The sequence below is a fragment of the Microtus ochrogaster genome, chromosome 6, assembly GCF_000317375.1.
Source record: "Microtus ochrogaster isolate Prairie Vole_2 chromosome 6, MicOch1.0, whole genome shotgun sequence".
In the NCBI taxonomy this organism is placed as follows: domain Eukaryota; kingdom Metazoa; phylum Chordata; class Mammalia; order Rodentia; family Cricetidae; genus Microtus; species Microtus ochrogaster.
In genome coordinates, this window is record NC_022013.1 from 46,921,750 (window position 1) to 46,934,035 (window position 12,286).

Here is a 12,286-nt window from a genome sequence, read left to right on the forward strand (position 1 = left end):
TGTTGGTGTCCGTGCTATAAAAAGTGAACATGATTAAGAATTTGGCTCCTGGACTTGGCTTCAAATGCTTGCTCCCTGATTTCCTACACAGACTTCAGATCAAGGGCTTAGCTGGCCTAAGCCTTGTGTGTTGATGAGAGGTTGCTTGCCCTAGGAGAACTTCCTGCAGGTCCCTGAGAGACTCAGAACAGGCTGGAACTTCCTGCAGGTCCCTGAGAGACTCAGAACAGCGTGGAGAAGACACGCTGGTGGGCAGGTCGAGGCTCTCACTCCTGCCTCAAAACACTGGGTACCCACTTATCCACCACAGCATAGGTGAATCCCGCGGGATCTGACACTGTGGATTAACCCAGCTTTCCTCCCTGCCTGTAGCCCAGAGTCTCACCCGTCCACTCCAGTGCTGTCTTAGGCCATGGACACCCTGCCCAGGTAAGGTTAATTTCTCATATGTTGTACAGGGGGTGGGGGTGGGGGTGGGAGGGGAGAGTTGAAAATGACATTAAATGGACTGGAGGTGGCTGGTGGGGACCAGGGATCAGGGTAGGGGTGTGGAGGGGGAGAGGACTGGAAGGGATGACTGGAAAAGGGGGGCATTTCACAGTGAGGTGAAAACCTAGTGCACAGGAAATTCCCAGGAATCTACAAGGCTCAGCCCAGCTAAGACGCCTAGCAATGAAGGATACATAACCTAAACTAATCTCCTCCTGTGACCAGGTAAGACTTCCAGTGGAGAAACTGGGACACAAAGCCAGACGCATGACCTTTGACCTACAGTCTGTCCTCCCTGTGGGATGTACTGGGGTAAGGGTGGCACAGAGATTATGGAAGTGGCTAACCGACGACTGGTCCAGCTTGAGACCCATGCCACGAGAGTGAGCCCATTCAGACACTGCCAGAGGATGGATGGCCCAGAATCCTAGGATAGAACCGAACACCATCTGAGAAACAAGTATGCTCAAACAAAACAAAACAAAAAACACCCTGAGAAATACAAAATGAGGACAGTGAGTTGCATGTATATCTATGGCCATCTATACAAGAGCATGCAACCTGTGTGGTTAGATACTCTGGGGACTCCGTCCTTGGTTCGCTAGCCCACTTCTATTCTTGGGAGTGTTTCTCCCTTTAATAATAAGCTGACTGTTTGACTATTTCTAGTCTTTGCTTAATAGGCCTGACTTATCCCATCTTTTGCTCTGAAAGCTGCTGGGATTTTCACCTGACTTATGCTGTGCTTTTATCTTCTATTCCAGGAAAAATGTCCTTGGGCTTCCTTAGAAATCTGTTGTTTCAGAATTGTTTTATTAATGTGTTGATTAACCTTGGCGGGTTACTTAGTCTAGGGGTTGTAACCCACCTGGCAGTTCAGTTATTCCAGGGTCCCGGAGAGGCACTATCTGTAAGATATGAGCTAGGAGACAGGAAGGAGGCTAAGCGAGATTCTTGTCAAAGCCTCTGTTTATCAGAGATGGGGTGCAGCTTATATAGGGTAAGGAGTTGAGGGGTGGGCACAGGGGCCTAAGCTCTTGCCGCGTGGTTCACGTTGATCACATAGTTCACTTTGGTCACGTAGCCAGGAGGTTACCTTCGGTCAGGTTACTGTAGGCCAGGAAGTCACGAGTTGACACACCTAGTTCTCTAGATAGTTTGGAATGTGGGGTGGGTTCCGCTAACAGATAGCTCTCCATCAGCCGATTTGGGTGTGGGGTAGGCTCTGTCAATAGAACGATTCCTAACACAATTAGGGGTGTGGGGTTCTCTGCAGACTCCCCAGGGTGATGGTTCCTGCAATGATCCTAGGAGGAAAGGCTCCTGAAAGATCTGCAGACTCCCCAGGGTGATGGTTCCTGCAATGATTTTAGGAGGAAATTGGCTCCTAACATTAATGGTGCCAAGATCCCCAAAAGGGAATATCAGCTTCCCCAGTAAAGGTTACCACTTCAATTTAAACTGCTCTGACCACATCTGCTGAGGCCCATGCGTGGTCAGCAGCCATGGCCCATGGCTATGGTTTAACAGCTATATGCAACAGCTCAGGACCAGGGACAGCTTACAGAGTCACTAGCTGCTGGCCACACAATTTCAGTGTCCTGGCTTTTTAAGCCCTATCAGTGTGCTAGACACGCCATAGCAGAAAGGGCTCTGAACAACTGACTAACGCTCTGTGTCATGGACCAGTCCTGCAGGGAGCACTTAGAAAGAGGCCTTGTGAGACTTCACTCTGCAAGTTCAGAGACGTGTCCTGTGGCTGTTCAGTGTGGAAGAACACAGAGGGCCAGACCGAGGTTCTTAGCTATCTGAAGACTCTATCAGAAGGTCCTGCTTGGCAGAAAGATGGCCTGGGTTGGGGCTCTTTCCTGACTATACTCTAGCAATTCGCTCTTTGCTGTGGCCTGTCACAATGCAGTTCATTCAGCTCCTGATCTGGATGAAAATGACAAGTCGGGAGGTTTTAAGAATGCCTCTGTTACCTAGCCTTTAGAAAATTTCTCTCCAGAGTGCTATCTTTTAGTGTAATGGATCCATTTCTATTTTTCATTCGCACTCCTCGAGGGAAAGATGAAAACAATATGAGAAAAGGGGACAACGACACTAACCGTCTTGTTATCTGGAGCGTTTTTTTAGGTTTTCATGGTTGTTATTCTTTAAGGATATGTTTTCAGCCAGGGGTGGGGGCGCACACATAAAATCCTGGCATTTGAGGCAGGAGACTCTGGCATTCAGTACCATAGCTACCTGATGCCATTCTCGGTGACACGTCTTCTCAAAACATGCAACGATGCACGCTTTCTCACCTGACTTTTCCTACTTGTACATATGGTTGTAACAAACTATGGCCCAAGGGTGGAAACACAGTCTAGTTTTGTAAATAAAGTTTTATTGGAACACAGCCTTACCCGTCTTTATGTGTTGCCTCTGGCTGCTTTTGAGCCACAATGGCAGAGCTGAATAATTGCAATAGAAACCTGTCTGACTTGTGAAGGATAAAGTGTTTACTGTTGTTAGCCTCAAGAAAGACGACCTCTGGTGCCTAAACAATAGGTCACAATTTTGATACTAAAGTAACATTCAACATCAGGGTCTTGTCAGTTTTGCCATTGCCCAGCCAGTTCCTACGGATGGATACTTTGTGTTGCTTTAGATTCTGTTTAGATTGTTTGCCTCTGCAAGAGACACAGGGCTGGACATTACAGCTTACATCTTTGTCTTCTGTAGAGAAACACTCTAAGGATTAGTCTTGCTAGGGCTAAATGCTTTAGGCTGCTGAAATGGACAGTTCACCAACTCAGTTCTCTTTCTTGTATTCTGCAAGGCCCTGTTCCCACAGCAGGAGGGATTTGAACTACACAGACCGCCTTGGGCAGCCACGTCAGCAGCCTTAGGAACTGCCGAACCAAGATCTAGGTGGTCTAAGTCCCCATGGTTTTGCTCTCTACTCTAGTTCATACCATAGTCCTCAGGGACACTTCCTATTTGCCTCTTTTTCATTTATACGTGGTGTGTATTTGTTTGTTTGTGTGTGGTTAGATAGATGGGTGTGTGTGTGTGTGTGTGTGTGTATGGAGACAAATGGCTTTTCCACCTCACTTTCTTCAGAGGCAGGGTCTGTCAGTCAAGCTCAGAGCTCACCAAGCTTGTTCTGTGCATCTCTGAAAACAGACAGAGTGTTGGGTGTTAGGGTTATGTAGCTGATGTTGGCCTTGCATGCTCTGTGGTCCTCCCGCCTCGGCCACCCAACACCTGGGATTACAACTGTGAACCCTACCCAGTTCTACTTTTGAGACAAGGTTTCGGTCTATGCTAAGAGGGCCTGAAACTACATGGCCAGCTTTGTCCTTGAACCCACTACAATCAAATCCAGGTGCTGGGTTTACAGGCAGGGGTTTTCTCACCCAGCTCCTTCCTTGCTTTATTCGAACAAACAATCTTTGTTCAAAGAACAAAATTTAAAAACGTTTCTCCCCAAGGCCTTGCAGATAACAGCATGGGTGTTTGCTTTGTGACATGTGACGCGGTGAAGACAAGAGCACCTACCAGGACAAGCTGTAGGCAGCAGGCAGAGAGATGGGCTGCCCAGCCACTCCATGTCTGAGCTTCACTATTGTTGGACCCTGATATGGGAGCTTGCCCATTCTGTCTGTTTTCTTGATGCGTTAGCCATTTCCATTCCAATAGAGACGGGATGGGGTAAAGCCTAGCAGTAGAGCATGTGTTCAGTGTGCAGAAAGTCATGGGTTTAATCTTTGGTACCTGAAAAAGAAGAGAAAAAGAGAGATTGGGGGGGCAATGATTTCACCGGGAAAGGCCTTACCGCACAAACCTGTGGACCTGAGGTTGATTCCTAGTTCCTGCCTAAAAAAGCCAGTCACTGGGGAGGCATCGACCAGAGCATGCCTGGTGCTCACTGACTGGCCAATCTAGTCAGATTTGCAAGTCCTGGGTTCAGTAACAGACATGGAGAGTGACCGATGAAGACTCTAGACACTAACCTGACCTTCACATACATGCATGCGCACACACACACACACACACACACACACACACACACACACACAGAGCCCTATATATACAAGGTTTGGGTTTTTTAAACTATTCATTTGTTTTTTGATTTTTTTTAGGTCTCTTTGTGTCTTATCTGTGTGTATGTGTAGCAATATGTGTCTGGTACCCACAGAAGAGAGAAGAAAGCAGTGGATCCCTGAAAACTGGAGTTGTGATTGACGGATGGTTGTGGGTCACCATGTACTGTGAACCAAACCCAAACCCAGGAACTCTGTAAGAGCAACAAATGCTCTTAGTCACGGAGTTTCTCTCCAGCCTCCCCTACCTCTACACACACACACACACACACACACACACACACACACACACACACAGAGTTTCAGCTTTGGAAAGCAGCGTGCCCAGGTTGGTCCCAGCTCCATCTTGTTTTCAGTTTGTCCCCACCTCCCTCCTCCTGGCTCTGTCCCTAGTTAAGTGGCTGTCATCAGGAACACATTCATAAGGCACTGACCATCTCTGTGCAAACCCCAGGTGACCTACCAGTGCTGGCATTGTCATGAGTGCCCCCATGAAGCTCTATGTCATTTATACCTACGTGGCTTCATGAGGCGCAGGGATGGGCTGCAGTCTGCGTCCACAGTTCAGGTCTCCCTGCCCCTCCCTTTAATCCTCACTAGCTCTGAGCATGCTCATCAGAGGCTCCCTTTGCACAGGCATCTGAGTGGCCCCTCATTTGGCATCACACACACGGCTGTGCATTGCTCATCTGCACACATTTTCTTGTGTCCATGACACCATATTTGGGGTTGGAGTTCCGGGGTTCCTGCGTTCTACAAATATTACTTTAGAAAAGTTTGATTTCCAATGCAGCTGTTCTTATTTGATGGAAAATCTACACCATACGTAGAGTGGATGTGAAGAAGAGCCTGGTGTCCTCAGGCTTGGCCCAGCTCCCTTCATCTGTCAGCCTAAGTACAGCTGGGCCTCTGCAGAGGTAGCATGTGGTACTCCCTGAGATTTCTGGGTTGACAGGGTGGGTTATACCACTGGGTGTAGCTCTTTGCTTGCCTTCACCTCATTGCTTCAGACCAGTGATTCTCAACCTTCCTGATGTTGCAACCCTTTAATACAGTTCTTCCTGTTGTGGTGACCCCAACCATAAAATTATTTCACTGCTACTTCATAACTGTAATTTTACCAGTTATGAATCATATGTAAACATCTGTGCTTTCTGATGGTCTTAGGTGACCCCTGTGAAAGAATCATTGGACCCCCAAAGGGGTCTCAACCCACAGGATGAGAAACGCTGCTCTAGAATCTGTCCTCTGTCCTGAGTTGACCTCACTGCCAACTTGAAGAGCTTCATCATCTAAACCCCTCCCCCCCGGCTCCCACAGTCTTCTTGATGATCAGCTGTAGCTTTGGAGCAGGAAACACCAAAGCATGAACAGGGCAGTGAGACTCCCAGCTTCTCCAGGAGGGGAGGGCCTTTGCAAGCTGCCTTTCACTGCTACTTTCTTTCCTGCCCTGGCTTCTTATTTTCCTACTGCGTTTTTTGGGCTTCCCTAGGTGAATTACTTGCGCTCAAATTCTGATCTCAGGATACGCTTGCTTTGCCTTCTGTTCTGAGAACGCCCCAGGGGAAGTGTTGCCTTCTCCGACATTTGCACACATATCTGGTACTGTTTGTTAGGTGTTAGACTATGAGGGAGTGAGACACAAGGTCTGTTCCATGCCAGTTGCACAGGTTCCACGCTGTCTGTGAACCAGTTTCACTGTGGGCTTGCGATGCTTTTGAATGGATGGATGGGAGATTAGCTTCTCTTCTCTGAGCTTACCTGACTCTGTCCTGGCATGACCAGGGTGCATCAGCAGCTCTCTTGAACCTCTTTTGTCCTTGGCATATTCACTGAAAACTGGTGATAGGATTTTTAAGATTCCTTGGACTTCAACCAGCGTGGCAAGAAGTAGCTATTGAAAAATCACAGAGCTATCTAAAGGTTAACCAAATTTGTAATTATAAAACGTCCAACCTAATAGCACTCAGGGAGTTGTGAATGTGTGTAGGATGATTGCCAAAGGGGAAAGTTAAGCTAACAAGGATGGGTCCAGCTCCTAGCCAAAGAGAGTGGATGCAAGCTCCAAGTCAGGCTGGGCTTCCCAACTCCCGTTTGGCACAGAGCATCAGAAAGGGCAGTATGACAGCTCTTAAAGTAAAACCAGAACACCGTGCATATGAGGCCGCAGCTCTTGCTGAGGCCATGAACTAACTGCGGGTCAGGGACTAGCTCCCCTTAGTCTGAGCATGGGCAGGTACTGAAGGGCGCTGACCACAGCATACCAGCAAGAAAAAGTCCAACTAAATAGCTGATGGCTAGGTAGAAACCAATGTGGGGAGGTGGGGCAGTTTGGAGTCCAGGAGCTGAGAACATAGGGAGATTTTGTGCCCAGAGAGAGAGGATTTCTGATCTTGACCCTCTGGTGATTTCAGGGAAGGCTTAGATGAATTCTGAGAGAAGTTTTTTATCTGCACTGCCAAGAAGGAAAGAGTAGCAGCCCACAGGGGATGCTTGGGACTCTTTCAGAACCTACTGAGATGAGATCAGATGTTGTCACCACCAGACTCACAAGGAAGCAGGAAAAGCCAAGCAAACCATCTAGACAGAGAACAATAAAATATGAGCCAGCAGACCCTGGATCCCCTGCAAACTGGAGTTACAAACAGTTGTAAGCCACCATGTGGGCGTTCTGAACCCAATCTTGTAAACGGAGATTGCACTTTCATTTCCTGGCTGCCCAGACCCAAATACTCACACATAAACTATATTAACTACAACACTGTCTGCCCAATGGTTCAGACACATTCCTATCTAGCTCTTACATGGCTCACTGTTGAGAAAAGTCTAAGTTCTTAAAACCTTTTAGATGCCATATTCTGTAGGTCTCTGGTCTTGAAGACTATCCATCAACTGAAATATATCTCTGTACATCTAGAGAACCTAACTAGCATGACTAAAAGTTTGATTATTATAGATGACTTCCTATTAACCTTTATTTCTTAATTATATATTACATTTTAAATGAGCTGCATAAACATAACACTTTAATCAAGAATGAAAGATTTCTGTTTGTGTCTAGCAAGACTTTGTTGCTCACAAGCTAGGTGAATAGAAAAGCCATCTACGAGTTTCTGGCTACTTTGTGCTGCACAAAGAGACCCAGGACAACACAGGCTGAGAAATGAGTTCAAAGACAGCCCAAGCTGCATGGCTTGCAAGAACCTGTTTCAAAAAAAAAAAAAAAAACCAAACCCCAAAAACACCTGGCTTATTTTACAATAGAGGTACCTAGGGTTAGTGTTTGCTTCCTAGCAGCAGGGGTTGGCAGTTTTTACAAGACTTTCCCAAGGTGGTGTTGTCCAGAACTCTATGGAGGATTCAGGAAATGTTGTTCTGTGTGTTGACACACAACGGCCCTCAACTTTCAAGTCAAATGTCGTGAACTTGGGGCTGAAGGAAGTTGTAATGATGTTATTGGGGAGTGTGGGCAGGCTTGGGGTTTATAATTGGTATTGTAGTCTTGAAATTCTGAAGAAGGAAGGCCACTTTCACTGTGTGTGTGGTGGGGTGCTTAAGAGGGCATTTCTATCATTGTCCCTCTATCCTTTCCTCTCCTTAGAATTACGGGGATCCCAACCACCCAAGGACGGGTACAAAGGTCAGTTCACTCCTGTAGTGCATGGGACCGTGCTATTAAATGATGCCATCCTTACAGCCCGCAGACTCATCCTTGACTGCTGGCATTATCCATGACCTGGAAAGGCAGCTGGCACATGGTAGAGTGTAGGACAGTCTCCAGTCTACGTGGGAGGTTTGTTCATCTCCCAACAGCTGCTGGATGCTGCCCGCTGACCTCCTATCCAGGTGGACCCTCAGGAGTCTTCCTCACCCCTCATCCACCTCTCACTGGAGTGCTCCTCAGTACTCCAGGAACAAAGCAGAAGAGCCATGTCTTCATCCTAAACCCGCAGTGGTAACGAAACGTGTGCTCTCTGCTCCTCCAAATGCTGAGGTTCTTGGAGATCATGTGTTTCCTTTCCAAAGCAGGCATCTTCTCCAAAGGCGGTTGAAGGATGCTGTGAAATCCAAAGAGATGCAGCCCCTGTTTCTCTCTCAATGAATTTGCTGTTGTAATAACAATAACCCGAGGGCTTGCTGTAGAACTGAAAGTCCTATCTGCTCTGCATCTAGCAGAAGGGATGGATGACAGAGCAGTGCAGGGGACAACAATGATTCCATGTGGTCACAGACTTGTCTCCCACCCAGACGTCATTACAGAGCAATATAGAGGATAGCAGTGGTAGCCGTATGATGGGTTAGATTGTCACCTGCTTCTGCGTTCATGCTTTCATTGTTTCTCTCAAATGAGCTGAACTCCAGCCTCATTCAGGTTTCCATCTATGGAACCACCTATTTCAGGGAGGATGAATCTGGTGCCTTTTACTTCACTTGACCTCTGAGATATGAGGGAGTGTGTTGGTAGCTGTGGAGAACCTTTCAAGTGGATTCTTGGGTGCGGTCATTTGAAGCTGCTGTAGTGCCTTGCTGCACTCAGGGCACAGCCAGCAACACTGAGAAGGGGAGAGAGAGTGTAGGCTGTAATTGAGACCTCTGTGACATTGCTCCAATTTGGAACTGGCCCAGTCTGAAGATTACTCTGTGTTTGGATTCTCTCTTGCTGGTTTATCCAGGGTGAGGAAATAGTTCTGTTTCTTGCAGGTCAGAGAATCATCTTGCTAAAAGAATTACTTGTATACCAGATAAAAGCAAGGCATTTAAAATACATTTATTAGTTACTTTTCTACTTCTGTGAGAAAACACCAGGCAATTTATAGAAGAAAGAGTTACCGGGAAGTGGTAGCACATACCTTTAATCTCAGCACTCAGGAGGCAGAGGCAAGTGGATCTCTGTGAGTCTGAGGCCAGCCTGGTCTAGAAAGTTAGTTCCAGGATGGCCAGAGCTATACAGAGAAACCCTGTCTCAAACAAACACACAAAACAAACAGAAAAAATAAAAGGAGAAGAGGGAGAATGAGGAAGAAGAAAAGAGAAAGGGAGGAAGGAAGGAAAGAAGGAAAAAAAGGAAGGAAGGAAGGAAGGAAAGAAGGAAGGAAGGAAGGAAAGAAGGAAGGAAGGAAGGAAGGAAGGAAGGAAGGAAGGAAGGAAGGAAGGAAGAAAGACTTTACTTGGCTATGGTTCTGGGGGGGTAGGAGTCCGCCATGGCGAGGAAGCATGGCAGAAAGCAGCAGGCATGGCAGCTGAGGTAAGAAACACATCTTAAACATGAGCAGAAAGGAGAGAGAGCACAAGCTGGAAGTGGAGCAAGGCTTTAAGATCCCAAATCCCATTCCTAGTGGCATACTTCCCAAAGCAAGGCCATAGGTCCAAAATCTACCTAAAAAGTGCCACCAATAGGGACAAGTGTTCAAACACAAGAGCCCATGAGGGGCATTTCTTACTCAAGCCACTGCAAGCATACATTGCTTATTGCCATCATGGGACTATGTAGGACGGGAACCACCTTCTGAGGTCACGATTTGTGAGCGCTCCATATATGTCTTGCTGTTGAATCTCAGAATTTTCTATTTCTAATTCCTCCTAAGCTGTGACCACCAAGAGAAGGAAGTGTGTGTGTGTGTGTGTGTGTGTGTGTGTGTGTGTGTGTTTGTAATCATGTATGTTACATACTCATGTGTTTATAACTATATAATAACTATTTCCATCCACTCATCTGTCTGTGTATGTATGTATGTATGTATGTATGTATCTATCTATCTATCTATCTATCATCTATGTATGTATGTATGTATGTATCTATCTATCATGTATGTATGTATGTATGTATGTATCTATCTATCTATCTATCTATCATCTATCTATCTATCTATCTATCTATCTATCTATCTATCTATCTATCTATCTATCTGTTGTCTACCTACCTATGCATGTATGTGTGCTTGTAAATTGTTACTAGAATTATTAGGGTCTAAGCCTATGCCCTGGAAGCCATAACAAGCCAGGCTTGGCTACCCATCTTCAGGACCCAATTAAATAATCAAGTAAAGATAGAAAGCATCCAAAGGAGATTGGTTAAGTGCAGTTATATAGGGAATAAGTAAAAATCAGGGTCGGGACCCTCTGAAGTACAACTTTGAGGTTCTAACATGAGGGTAGGGCTTAAATAGAAGGCAGGAGGTACGAATAGCTAAATAGTCCTTGCCAAGCACGGCTGTTTCACCTGGTTGTCTCATAAGGCAGTCTGATAAACCGTCACAGTGGTGTGAAATCTGGGAGGCAAGCGCCCTTCCACTTCACATCAAAAATCCAACCCTTTTCTTCTGCCAGCATGAGATTCCTGGGGGATTTTGTATTTCTTGGAGTTCGTCCTTCCTGTTCTCAGATAACCACAAGGAAGGCCCGGTGTCTTTAAAACCTACTCAGCGTTGCCAGTGTGGCTACATTTCCTCACATCTGTTTTAACACCTCATTCTTTCCCTCCAATAAATATTTAATAATTATTATAAACTATTTGCTGCATAACTTGCCAGCACCCGGGAAAACAGTCATCCAGCTGCAATCATGGGATCTGGAGACTTTCTATTACAGTGGGTAGAGACAGACAGTACAGGATTAAGCTGGAGGAATGTGTGGCTCCTTCCTTCACTCCAAGTGTTCTTCTGACCTTCCACTTTATTAACTTGTAATTAACCTTTTTAACACTCCATTCTCGGGGTGAAACATGTCTGGGTGTGAAACAAGTCCAGCAAATAGCTTTCAAATCAGAGCTAAGATTTAAAGGAAAAACAGTGTCAGGCTCTGGCACTGAAAAACTACTCCTCTATCATCCCTTTCTTAACATGTTTACTTTGAGAAGGGCTAGAACAAGCAACTCCATCTTATTGCTGGTTTGAGGCAGGGACTGGCTATGAACCCTAGGCTAGTCTCAAGTTTACCAGCTTCTATCTTTAGCTGGGATAGAGGCCAATGCTACAAAGCCACCTTGGCATCATTTACACTCTGATAGTATTCTCTTCTTTGAACAACATTCTTGGAGTACATTGTGACTAACTGCTGGATGGTCTGGTATCTATTCTCCCTGTGGAACCAATTTTATCCCATGCTGTGACTATAAGTGACCACTGTCAAGGATTTAGTGCCAATAAACAATCTGTAGTCAATTTAAGGTGACTCTGAGGTGGTCAAGCATACCTGGAGTTCTTTTTGTTTATTCTCTGGGCAATGGCCTAGCAACTTAACTGTGGTTTACAGATAGTTTCAAAAGACAATTGTTAGTTATAAAGATATAGTAGGTGTGTATGTATGTGTATACATATGCATATATGTGTGTGCATATGTGCATGCATGTGTATGTTGGTGTGTTTGGACATCAAAGGAAACAGAGTTTGTTCTTGGAGACACTGATGAGGATCAATAGATGTGACTCATCTCTTGATTCTGTGAGGCCATGGGGAGGGTTTCTTTTCCATTCTTGTGACACATATAATGCATTTTTCCTTTTAGAATTTTGTACATGTTCCTTAGTTTATCTCGTTTCTGACCTCTTGGATCCACCAGGATTCCTACTCTCTCTCTCATTCCTCTTTGATGTTCTCTCTTGGTCTGTTATAGGTCAGATATTTTTTATCATCCTGGTTCAAGGTGCCATCTCAGCATCCACATCAGCATCCTCCTCAGCATCCTCCTTAGCATCCTCCTCAGCATCC